Below are 13,441 nucleotides of genomic sequence, written 5' to 3'. Positions count from 1 at the left end.
AATCCCACCTTCCACAGGAATCCTTTCCTGATCCCTCTTAATATTAGTGCCTTTTCTTTGTTTATTCTCTCCAATTTATCATGTATAAATCTTGTTTCTATGCAATTGTTTTTGTGATGTCTCCCTCAGTGGACTGTGAACTCCTTGAGAGCATAAACTATCTTGCCTTTCTTTGCATCCTCAGCACTTAGCACAGTGTAGTAGGTATTTAATAAATACCTATTAACCATCTTCTGTTCCAATGTCTTTTCACAGATTGTAGCATATTCCTAAAACGTTAGCTTTCCCCTTGAAACTCTTCAATTCTATTTAGTTGTTTTCAATCATGTCCTGTTCTTCATGGGGGTTTCTTGGCAAAGATACTGAAGTGGTTCACCATTTCCTTTTTCAGCTCATTTTACATATAAGGAAACTGAGGCAAGCAGGGATAAATGCCGAGGTCATACAGTAAGTGTCTGCCTATAAGCACTTTTTCATTCCAGAGGCTTTTTCTATTACCCTCCCCCTAATCACACAGTTTGTTCTTTGTCTGGCATTTAAAGCTGTTCATTTCAAGTCCTCTTTCCATCTTTCCGGTCTTAATTTTCTTCCTTCACCCACTCTACAAACCAGCCATACAGACCTATTCTTGTCTTTGTATTGGTTATCCCTCACCCCACCCCCTGGAATGCTCTGCCCTCCCATCTCTTGGCTTTCCTGTTTTCTTTCAAGATTCACCTCAAGTCCTGTCTTCTCCATGAGGTCTTGTCAGATTCCCCCAATTGCCACTGCCTCCTCTCTCAGTTACTTTACATTTTTTTCTATACATATTTTATTTCCACCAATCTATTTAAGTGTTGCCCCCTTTATTAGAATGATCTCTCCTTAAGGGCAGAGGCTACATTTGCCTCTCTTTGCATCCTCAGTGCTTCTCATCTTACACACAGCAAGCACTTAATAACTGCTTATTGACTGACTCACTGCCTTTCTCTCCCTCAAAGCATTGAATATTTATTTTTTCATTTCTTGAATTTACTTACTTGTGAACATATTATAGCCCCGATGGTATTTAAGTTCCTTGAAGGAATAGACTTTGTTCCTTTGGGCTTTTTTTTCACAAGGATCAGCATAATAGCTGGTACATAGGAAGGTATTTTTAAAATGCCTGCTTATTGATTGATGGCACTAGAGTGGAGAATTTTCCTAAGACCCTTTCTAGAAGTTTTATTTTCATTTTAATCTGCCTGACACAATACTTTGTCAGAGTAGTAGAGTACCTCATAAAAATACTTTAGTTTACTAATGAAGAATGAAATAAACAGAATCAAGAAAATACTTTATATAATAAAAACAACACCTAAAACAAGCAACTTTGGAAAATATAAAAATTGTGGTCAATATAATGAGTTCATGATTCCAGAGAATTAATGATAAAAGATGTTATTCATGACAAGGTGATGGAGTTGGAATACAGAAGGAGTCATATTTTGTATTCAGCCATTTAGAGAATTTGTTTTACTTGACTATGTGTATTTATTATTTAAAAATTTTCTTTTCTTTTCAATAGGGTAGTATATGAGGGAGAGAAAATGTTTTAATAGAAAAATGGAGATGCTGCAGATGTGAATTGTTTCATGCCCTTTCAGATGAGGTAACTGTTTTGTTTTATTACAAGAGACCTTTAACAATTAAAGGCAATCCTAAAATTTCTATAATGTAAAAATAAAATACATCAATAAAACTGAGTGAAGTCAAAAAAATCACACAATTTATTGATGACTATAAATAATCTAAGGAAATTGCTTAGGCCTTAGGCCAGAAAACAACCACCTTTTGGCAAACTCTTTTGAAATATCTCAGGATTGAAAAATCCTTAAAGATCAGTTTTTTCATTTCATAGATGAAGACTTGCTTCCAAACATTGTGTTAAAAAAAAACACACAGCATATTTGAGCATAGTCACTGGGTTCATAATTTTACAAGATAGTGTGAATGCCTTTTTATTTGGGGAGTAGATGAGAGAGAGAATGAGTTCCAGGTAGATTTAAAACAGACATTCAGCTGGAAGGAAAACATTTTATTATCTTTAAGGCTGGTGCCTACCTAGTTTGTATGTAATTATCAGACACAATCACTGTTTATTTTGATTCAGATGGATTAGTTTTTGTGACAGCTTCCTTTTATCTGAAAACAGCTCTCATTCCCCACTAAACTACCTCCCAGTGGTGATAGACACTTCCAACCTAGAGGCAGGCTTTCCAGTGAGTGATTAATGCTCTTGGGAGAGAGTATGCAAATGTGAGAATGAGTTTTATTCTAATGATCCTCAAGTCACTAAAGACTATACCAATACTTACTTTATCTCTCATTAATTTTTCTATTTTCTAATGAGTAGTTGAAGGCATTTTTCCTACTGAAAATTATTAATTCCCACCAAATGTTTTTCATCCTACTCTTCACTTTTCCAATTAACACATAACAGCAAATGATCGTGACTGTTTTTTAAAATTTCATAATGCAAAGCTATTCTCCCATTCTCTACAGTATGCTATAATCTGAACACCTTAGATGCTTAAATCAGTAATAATTTTAAAATTGAATTAAAGTATTATGTAAGAGAATTCTTATTCAATGTAAGAATTATAGGCATGCCCTCTAGCCTTTCGGTGAGATGGCAAAAAGAACCTTCTGATTGATCCCCAGTGACAAGGATTACCTCCAAAATTAGTGGCAACTGAAAAATGGAAGTGGACTCATTTCAGAGAAGATGCAACAAAATACAAATCTTTCTAACAAAACCATTTGGCTCCCAGAAGGAGTGACAGATAAATAAATGGATGGATAGATAGATAGATAGAATAAGTGAGATTTTAATAAACTCTAGAGGAAACACATTTATGAAAACATAAAGCAAGGCTTGGAAGGGACTTGCAGAGTGATGACAAGGGTCAAAGAGGCTAGCTGAGAAATGAGTCAGGGAGACCTAGTTCTCCGCAAGATAAGGCAAAAAAGCTCATTCATCAAAGCCCAGAATGCTTCCATTGGCAGGGAAGTTCTCCTACTGACAGATCTTTAACAGGAATAAATGGAAGAGAAGATTATTACTTAGTAGTTAAAGAACTAAAGTCATGTAATATGGGGTGAGGAGATACAGACCTCACATAGGGTTGCTTCATGATATTATTGCGTGTTGCTTAAATGGCACAGATGAATAAGGAGTATTTGGTGAATGGGAAGTATGGAGACTAAGGAGACTAATGGGTTTATTTGAGTGCTTTAAGTTTCTGTTGTTCCCAGAATCTGATGAATCACAATCTGATGAATGCATTTTCCATGGTGAAAAAAATAACCATAACAAAAAATCTATATTGTACACTGTATCCTAAGTGGGAGTGGGACCCTAATTTGGTAAAGACTAGATACAATATTTCATATTTCAGCTCTATTTTAGAAATGACTTTGGATTAACTCCTGGTAGGGTCAGTAAGACAAAGGTAAAAACTAATCCTTTAGAGTTAGGCCCTAAAGATTGAACCTAGTCTTTCTGAATCCAAACACCTTGTGATGGAGACAGGAGGAGGAGACTTGGTGAGGCTGTAAGTAACAATTTTTTTTAAGAAAACAGCTATTTTTAAATTCTGAAATTAAGTTGTGTGATTATATAGTAAATTGAAGCAAGATGAAAGATTGGGGTCTAAATTAGGAAGACCTGAATTCAAATCCTGCATCTGACATTTGTGAGCTGTGTGAACCTGCCCAAATCATTCAATCAATAAACATAAATTAGTTAATTAAGTACTTGCCATATGCCAGGCACAGTGTTAAATATTTGGAATATAAAAAGGAGCAAAAGACAATTCCTGCCTTCAAGAAGCTTATAATCCAATAGAGGAGACAATATGCAAACAAATATATGAAAAACCAGCTATATACAAGTTATACAGGAAATAAATAACAAAGGGAAGGAACTAGGATTAAGAAGAGTTGGGTCTGATATATTATTGCACACTTCTCAGATTGGCTAAGATAATGACAAATGTTGGAGAGGATGTGGGAAAACTGGGACACTGATACATTCTTGGTAGAGTTGTGAATTGATCCAACCATACTGGAGAACAATTTGTAACTATGTCTAAAGGGCATACCATTTGATCCAGCAGCGTCTCTATTGGATCTGTTTGCCAAAGAAATCATTAAAAAGCGGGAAATGTTTCTAGCAGCCCGTTTTGTAGTGACAAGAAACTGGAAACTAAGTGTATGCCCATCAATGGGAAAATGGCTGAATAAGTTATGATATATGAATGTTATAGAATATTATTGTTTTATAAGAAATGATGAGAAGACTGATTTCAGAAAGGGTTGGAGAGATTTATAAGAACTGGTGTGAAGTGAAGTACAAGTGAACAACAACAAGATTATGCAATAATCAACTCTGATGGACTTGGCTCTTTTCAACAATTAAGTGATTCAGGCCAATTCCTTGTGATGGAGAGAGCCACCTGCATCCAAAAAGAGGATTGTGGGAACTAAATGTGAATCACAACATAGTATTTTCACCTTTTTGGTTGTTTTTTTTTGCTTGCTTTTTTTCTCATTTTTGTTTTGATCTGATTTTTCTTGTGCAGCATGATAAATGTGGAAATATGTATAGAAAAATTGCCCATGTTTAACTGGATTACTTGTTGAGTAGGGGAGGGTGGGGGAAAGGGAGAAAATTTGGGACAAAAGGTTTTGCAAGGGTAAATATTGAAAACTGTCTTTGTATTTTGAAAATAAAAAATAGTATTAATTTTTTCAAAACAGAGTTGATTATAAAAAGAAGAAGAATAATAGTTGGAGAAGGCTTCCAATAAAATATGGGATTTTATTTGGTAGCAAAAGATAAGTCAAGATAAGTAAGTGATGGTCCAGGATGAAGTAGGTGATGAGTCCTTGCTTTGTTTGAGGGAATGTCCTTTTAGTGACTAAGGACAAGGGAAAATTTGACTCTAGCTTACTTAAATCCAATTCAATAGCAAGCCAAGACATCACTCTCATAATGTCATTGCTCCTCTTCCAGAATGAAGGATGAACAATAACAACATGTGGTACTTAAAAGAAGCCAGGGAAGTCAATAGGAAGAATTATGAAGGGAGAGCATTAAGGCATGGATGACAGCTAGGGAATATGCTTGGAGCTGAGAAGTGGGAGCAGCCAGGATATATCTCCAACAATTCCCTATAACTTACCTACTAAATCATAGGCAGATTGCATTTATGTTGATGTAGGGAGTTCCTATACCAAAAATTCCCATACATTGATGATAGTTTGAGTGTTTACATAAAATAAATATAAACTTTGGAGTCATATCTGCTGAATAATCATATATACAAAAGTTAGATCCAGTCATCATCTGTATAAGCAAAAAAGTATTAAAAAACAAAAAAAATTGACATGAATGCATTTCAATAGCTAAGTTCAATATTTGAAATTTATAAATAACATATTTAGTGATATAATTTTATGCCTGAGTAAATTCAAGAGTCTAAAAAGCCTTTTTGGATATAGGAACACTGTGTAGAATTAGAGCCACTCTTCATGCTACTAGGTTATTAGACTTTCTAGAAACAGTGATTATACAATGTCATGTGAGTAGAAAAGACTTATGAAAGTTATCTAGTCCATCTTCCCACCCAAGATAGGGCTATATATCATCCCTGACAGATCAAAATTTCCTATTTTTAAAGACTTTTAAAGAAGAGTCTCCAACTTTTTTGCCAAAAGCTATTACAGCATTTAATAGCTCTGCGTTTATGACAGTCTTAATTTCTTATATAATCCAAATGTCTTGCGCTGTGTTCCAAGTCTATTTCCTCTAATTTTATCCTCACTAGAGATAGAGAACAGCTGGTCTTTTTAAAAAAAAAATTCTTAATAATAACCTATCACATACCTAAGATGATATCAAATCATGCATTGATTTTTTTGGGACCAAACAATTCCAATTCCTTTAGTGTCTCTTCAACAACCTATTCTTCAGTTCTTTAAGGATCACTATGGTTCTCTTTTGAACCCTCTCCAAGTTTTCTATGTCTTCTGTGAGATGCTGAGGCTAGACTTAGACACTATATTTCAATAAGAGTACAAAGTAATGTTAAGTGTAAAGAAAAAAAAACTTAACAGATCATTTGATGCTACATTGTTATTTAATTGCAAACATCCTATTGGCCTTTTTCATTTATTCATTTATTTACTCATTCCTTTTGCAATAACTATATAAAGTGCTGGGGCTGGAGTCAGTTCCTTCCTAAATTCAAATCTGGCTTCAGACACTTACTTCAGACACTTAACTTTGTTTGCCTGTATTATTACAGATAATTCTGTAAAATTATCTGGAGAAGGAAATGGCAAACCACTTTAGTATCTTGGCCAAGAAAACTCCAAATGGAGTCACAAAGAGTTGGACATGAGTGAAAATGACTGAATGGATGAATGAATATATTAATATGATCTATAACCCCTTGTTAGGATCTGTGTATCTTGAAAGATTTTCTCCCTTTTCTATCAAATCCAAGTTAGCATTTCATGTATAGAATCCCAAAGAAAAAACACATAAGCACCTCTGTAAAGCATTTGACTCCTCAATTGAGAAATTAAACCTGGGCCATTCTTATGGCACTTGTTTGATAATTGGCATGTATCCTCTAAATAGGAATAGTCTTTTGCTTTCTCTTTTGTTCCTAAAACTAATTGTAAATATTTCCTCCTCTTTTTCTCATAATAGCCTTATAGATAAGATGTCACCTTCCCTTCTCAATCAACGTTGAGTAAATTAAAGAACATTCTAGTCTCATCTTCTCATTCCTCCTTAATCAGTTATTGTGCTCAAAGATGCCAAAGCATAGATCTGTAAGGAGAGGTAGCAGATAACAACATTGCTCCATCAATGGTCATACTAGAACCCATACTAGAACTACTCTAAAACATGGAACTTTTATTAGGTCTATATCCCAAAAGAGATTTTTTTTAAAGGAAGAGGTTTTATATATATATATATATGTACAAAAATATTTATAGCAGCTCTTTTCAAAGAACAAAGAATTGGACGTTAGAGGGATGCCCATCAATTGGGGAATGGCTGAACAAATTGTGATATGGGATTATGATAAAATAGTATTGCACTAAAAGAAATGATAAGCAGAATGCTCTCCAAAAAACTTGAAGAGAATTATATGAACTGATACAAAGTGAAATATACTATGTACAAAGTAATAGCAATATCATATGATCAATTATGAATGACTTAGCTATTCTTAGCAATGCAATGATCCAAGACAACTTTGAAAGACTTACCATGAAAAATGCTATCCATACCCAAAGAAAAATGCTGAAAGTATTTAAATAAAGATTGAAACATGCTTTTTAACAACTTATCTTTATTTTTTTTGAGAGACTTTTTTTTGGCCTATGTTGTCCTTTACAACATGATTATTATGGAAATGTTTTGCTTGACTACACATGTATAACATATATTGAAATACTTGCTTTTTCGATGAGGGGAGTGGTGAGAGAAGAAGAGAAAATTTTGGAACTCAGGGTTTTAAAAACAAAAATTAAAAATTGTTTTTACATGTAACTGAGGAAAAATAAAATACCAAATTATATATTTAAAAAATAAAAAGGAGAGTGGGGAAATCATCTTTAAATCTGACAAATTACCCCAATCTTGAGAAAGACATTTAAATTTCTCTAATCTGGATCTAGATTTAGAAGCCCAAAATATCCCATATGTACCCTAAGCCATCCAATCAGGAAACTCTATAATAAGTCATCTTTGAACTCAGAAGTCTTGTGCACGAATTTCCTCTTCCTCTTCCTAATATGATACAATATTACTATATCATTGCTCATCTATAGAGACATTTGCCATCAAATAATAAATTGGAATAAAGGAAAGAATAAATTGAGAGAATTGGGAGAAACTAATCAAGTCCCTTACTCATTTTTAAATTCCTAAAGCTCATAGAACCTTTATTCCAAATCCTGTAAATAGTGGTCTAATTTATTGAGGAAAAGAATGAAAGGTTGCTATATTTTTAAATATATACCTAAAATCCAACAAATGAGGCCATTTATGTTCAAGAAAAAACACTTGTTTTTGCACTTCAGAATCTGAATTATATGTAAGTCTCACATTATAAAATATGTACACTTGTATACATATGTAAAACATCAGTGTTAGCATTCAGTGGGGCAAAGATCATTAGAAATAAACAAATTTACTTTTTTCCATTCAGAAATGAGACATACTATTAGAACCAGGATTTCAACAACATCTTTCAGGATTAATTTCGGAGCTGAGAAATAATCCTCTCCCATATCTCACACCTTGCTTTTCAATTTACTGAGGAAAGATATCATGTCACTGGAGGGAAAAGTACCCAATTATTCCATATCAGCCATTGCCCTAATCTTTTTCTTCTTAAAAGGTTTTTGAGTAAAAAGTTTTAAGCACTATACATACCCAATTGCTGGATTATTTTCAACATGCATCTCATACTAGTAACAGATTATTATTTACAGGGTTTGTTTTAGGCTGTGTTTTGTTTTATTGTTGTTATTGTTGTGGAAGGTAGGGGTGAAGGGGGGAATTGTTGCTATGGGCTTTGGAAAAGAGCAGCCCAAGGATCCAAGGTATTTGCTGAACTTGAAAGGACAGTTCTAATTTTTTTTCTCTTTTGATCAAAAAAGGTAGAAAGCAGATGAGAATTGGATTCTAAACAATGGTGGGCTTCAGGTGACTTTTTAAGAGCCATCTGTTCATAGGAAATCTCTTACCTAAGCGCCAATCATCTTCTGGAAGCAATGTGATACTGATCTTAGCTGGTACTGATTGACAGCCCCTGTCTCCAGTACAGCCCCTTTCCGGGAACAGAGTGTCTAGCCAGTCTCTTGGACCAGTTGTCCAGGTATTAGGTTCACTCTTGTAACTTCAGGGCATACTCATGGCTAACATTTTCCAATGACCTTCTCTTAAGAGCCTTCTGCTCCATCCATTTTTAATTCATTCATTGTTCCTCTAAATTGTTGGATTTAAAAGAATGTAAAATGTATTTAAAAGTCACTTTTTAGTTGGAACCAAATATTTGGGATCATTTTTGTTTTTCCTTTCTTTGCTTCAGGGGATTTCAAAAGAATTTGATTCCACAAACATTTGTTATGAGTCTATTATGAACAAATACAGCATTCGAAGAATTTGAATGGTACTTCTACTTCAGTGACTCAAGTCACATTTGCAATGACCATGAAGCTAAAGAGCCGCATGATTTCTGTTTGTACTATATAAGGCCTAATAAAGATAATATTCTAATACAGAAATTAGAGGTCTGTAAGAGTCTCTGCTTAAATGTGAAAGAGCCACATGTGATTTGAGACTTGTGGTTACAGAATCACTGCTTGAGGGATTTGACTAAATCTATGAGGTTTAGAAACATACAAACAGAAATATTTATATTGAAACTATACTAAGACTTCTTTTAAAAGATCAAAGACAAACAGACTTAATTCTTAACAACTGTGACTTGTTTTCTGCAGTGGTTCTCAAACTTTTGGGTCTCAGGATCCCTTTACACTCTTACAAATTATTGAAGACCCAAAAATCTTATGGTTATGTCTATTTATATTTATCAATTTAAAAATTAAAACGAGTACATTTAAATTTTTAATTATTGGTTCATTTTATTAACATAATATTTTATTTAAAAATCACTGAATTTTTTTTAAAAGATAGTGAGAAGAATGGTATGGTTTTATATTTTTTTTTGCAAAGCTCTTTAATGTCTTAATAAAAGACAGCTGGATCCTCATCTCTGGTTCTGCATTCAATCTGTTGCAATATATTGTTTTGGTTCATATATAAGAAGAAAATTTGACCCTACATAAATATATGGTTGGAAAAGGGAGGAGTGTTTTAAAAGATAAGTAATGTCTTAGTATTATTATGAAAATAGTTCTGAATTCATGCACCCTTTTGAAAGGATCTTGGGGATCTAAGGAGCCCACAAACCATATTTTGAGAACTTCTGATCTACACTTCCATGATGTTTTTCCACTCTCCAAAATAAAATTTCTTGTTAGGATTGTAACTATGCCTTACTCATTCTGGTGTCCAAGTTTCATTTATGCTTGGATTCTACCTGGAATGCCTCACTATTTCCTGTTTAACAATGGCTTGCCTACCTTAAGACCCCCCTCCACAGTGAATCCTATTACAGACCACACCCCAGTGAACTCTCTCCCTTCCCCAGTAGTCCTTGTTGAATACATCATTTATTTAGAACAATCTATGACAATAATACCTAACATTTATATACAGTTTTAAGGTTTACAAAGAACTTTCCATGTATTATCCTACTTGTTCCCCACAACAAATCAGTGAGGTAAATATTATTATTAAATGCCACTTAACAGATGAGGAGACTGAGGGTAAGAGGCTAACTCACTTGCCCAGGGTCACACAGCTAATGTATGAGGTGAGCTGTGAGTTCAGGACTTCATAATTCCAAGACCAGTAATGAACAGAATTTACTATGCTATCTAGTTGCCTGCCAGTAATAAGAACTGACATTGCTATTAGATTCAGTGGTTTCAAAATCTTGTATATATAACCTCTCATGTGATCTTTACTCTGTAAGTTTCAAATATTATAGATACAGTATTATCCCTCAATTTATAGACGAGGAAGCCAAGCCCAAAAAGGATAAGTGATTTGCGTATGGTCCCTAAGTTAATAATTACCAGATTGAGATTTAAATCAGGTCTGCCTCTAAGTTCAGTGCTCTTCCCATGACACCATGAAACTCTTAATTATATAACTTTATAGTATATTATTTAATTTTTGTGTATTGGTTTTTATCTACTCAACAGATTACAAGTCTAATTACTAGGGTTCCTCTTTTATATTTCATAACTTCATAGCACCTAAAATATTGATATTTGATAAACAATTGTTGAAGGAACTAATATTGTTCAGAAAGAAAAAGGGAAAAAAAAGAGAGTAAGGGAAGGTGGAGGAGGAGAAGGACGAAAGGAAGGCAGGAAGAGAGAAAGGAAGGGAAAGAGGGAGGATGGAAAGAAGGGAGAGAAGGAAGGAAGGAAAGGAAGGAAGGAAGGAGGGAAAGGAAGGAAGGAAGGAAGGAAAGAAGGAAGGAAGGAAGGAAGGAAGGAAGGAAGGAAGGAAGGAAGAAAAGGAAAGAAAGAAGGAAGGAAGGAAGGAAGAAAAGGAAAGAAAGAAGGAAGGAAGGAAAGAAAGAAGGAAGGAAGGAAGGAAGCAGAGAATAATTCTTTCCTTTGTCCATCTATGTCCACTTTTCATCTACCATTCTACTTATGAATATTGATATTATTTTTATTCCTTGATTACTAAGTGCTATTAAATTCACTTCCATAATATCTTTCACATCCATCCTTGCTTTTCTATTCCTGTAGCTACCATTCTGATATATGCCATAATTATCATCTATCTAAATTACTACAAGTCTTCCCACTTCTCTAATCTTTCTCCCTTTATTCCATTCTTTCTGTTGCTGCTAGACAAATCATTCTTGTGAAGGGACTTGATTCTCTTCTTCCTCCATTAGAAAATCATCAGTGGTTCTTCATTGCCTACCAAGGGAACTTAATATTATTTTGTCCTTCACAATCAATTCACAATCCTTAATTCAAGAAGGCCCTCCTCAATCTAGTATCATCCTACCCTTTCAGCATCATAACACCACAATACTATCCTAAATGTTTTCTCTTCATTCTCTATCCTCCATACCCTATGCAGCCCTGTCTGCAAGCCTTTTCTATTTACACAATACTTTTTTATATGTATCTAATGCACGTTGTCATGTTATATTATGAATTGTTGCTATCTATATTTCTGTGCCTCAACTCTACATTAGTCTGTAAGTTCCATGAGGATAGGAATCCATCCATATCTCATCCAAATTTTGAGTCTCCCTCCTTAGTATTCTTCTGAACACAGTAGGTATATCATAATGTACTACTCCATATCTGGGTGCTGCCTCCCTAGCCCCTATCCCTACAAGGCGTTCTCATTCAGATACTGATTAGATTAGATAGCCTTTGAAGTCATTTCCAACTTGGTTCTGTGATTTTTATTGTTGTTAACCTTTTTTGAATTTCCTCATCTATAGAAAGGAATTTCTATACTTGTATTTTCAAAACCGACATCTAACCAATTAAAGTCTGATGCATATACTTAGCAATAAAGTAATAAAAGAACATAGTATCGTGTAGGAATCACATCTGAAAGCACAGAGCCTCTTACTTTCCAAAAAAAAAAAAAACTCTGGACATGGCTTCATGTGTGAATGAAAGTAGAATTGCTCATCCCCTTCAAAAGGAGAGATAATTTAAGGAGTTGAAAAGGTGAATTCAGTGGTTAAAAAAAATGACATAAAGAAATGTAATTGAGCTCAGGAATCCCTTCAGAAGGAGGAAGAATCAAGAATCTCTTATTTGGAAAGAATTTTACAATTTAAATAAAAAATAAAACTAATTCCCAGAAGTATGAGAAATTTACAGACATGATTTTGTGAGGTTTTGAATATAAAGAGTTAGACTGGGCTTTTAAAATGCTCTGCTAGCACTTTTTGTGGTAGCAAAGAACTAAAGCAAAGTGACATCCATCAGTTGCAGAATGCCTAACCAAACTGAGGTATATAATGTAATAGAATACTATTTTGCTGGAAGAAATGATGTATAGAAAGAATCCAGAGAAACATGGGAAGCCTCCACCAGACAGTGAGCTCTTAAGAACAGAGACTTTCTCTTGCCTTCCTTTTATTCCCAATGCTTATTACAGTGCTCAACATGTAGAAGGCACCTGATAAATGTTTATTTATTGATTGACTTACATGAACTGATACATATTTAAATAAGCAGAACCCCCCCAAAAAAACCAGAGGAAAAAATATATTCCACTATGCATAATATCTACAACAGTGCATATGAAGAGAACTATAAAATTAAATTGAACTCTATGTAATTAATGACAAAGCCTGGTTCTTGAAAAGAGATGAGGAAATGTACTTTTTTTATTCTTTCACTGGAGAAGGCTAAAGGGCTATAGATATATGGAATATTATAGATACCATTTCCATGTAATCTTGATCAGCCTCACTTAACTGAGGTAATTAGATGGTACAATAAAAGTGCTGGACCTAGAGCAAAAAAGCTCTGAGTTCAAAACTAGGCTCAGATTCTTATTTGCCCTGGGCAAATCACAAAACCCTGTTTACCTCAGTTTCCTCAACTGTATAATAGAGATGATAATAGCACCTATGTTTCAGGATTGCTGTGAGGATTAAAAGGACTATTTTATAAAGCATTTAACAGTGCCTGGAATATATTAGATGCTTAATAAATGCTAGTTTCTTTCTTTCCAACTGTTTTTGTCATTGTTGTTACAAGA

The sequence above is a fragment of the Antechinus flavipes genome, chromosome 2, assembly GCF_016432865.1.
Source record: "Antechinus flavipes isolate AdamAnt ecotype Samford, QLD, Australia chromosome 2, AdamAnt_v2, whole genome shotgun sequence".
Lineage (NCBI taxonomy): Eukaryota > Metazoa > Chordata > Mammalia > Dasyuromorphia > Dasyuridae > Antechinus > Antechinus flavipes.
Note: the sequence above shows the minus strand (reverse complement) of the source record.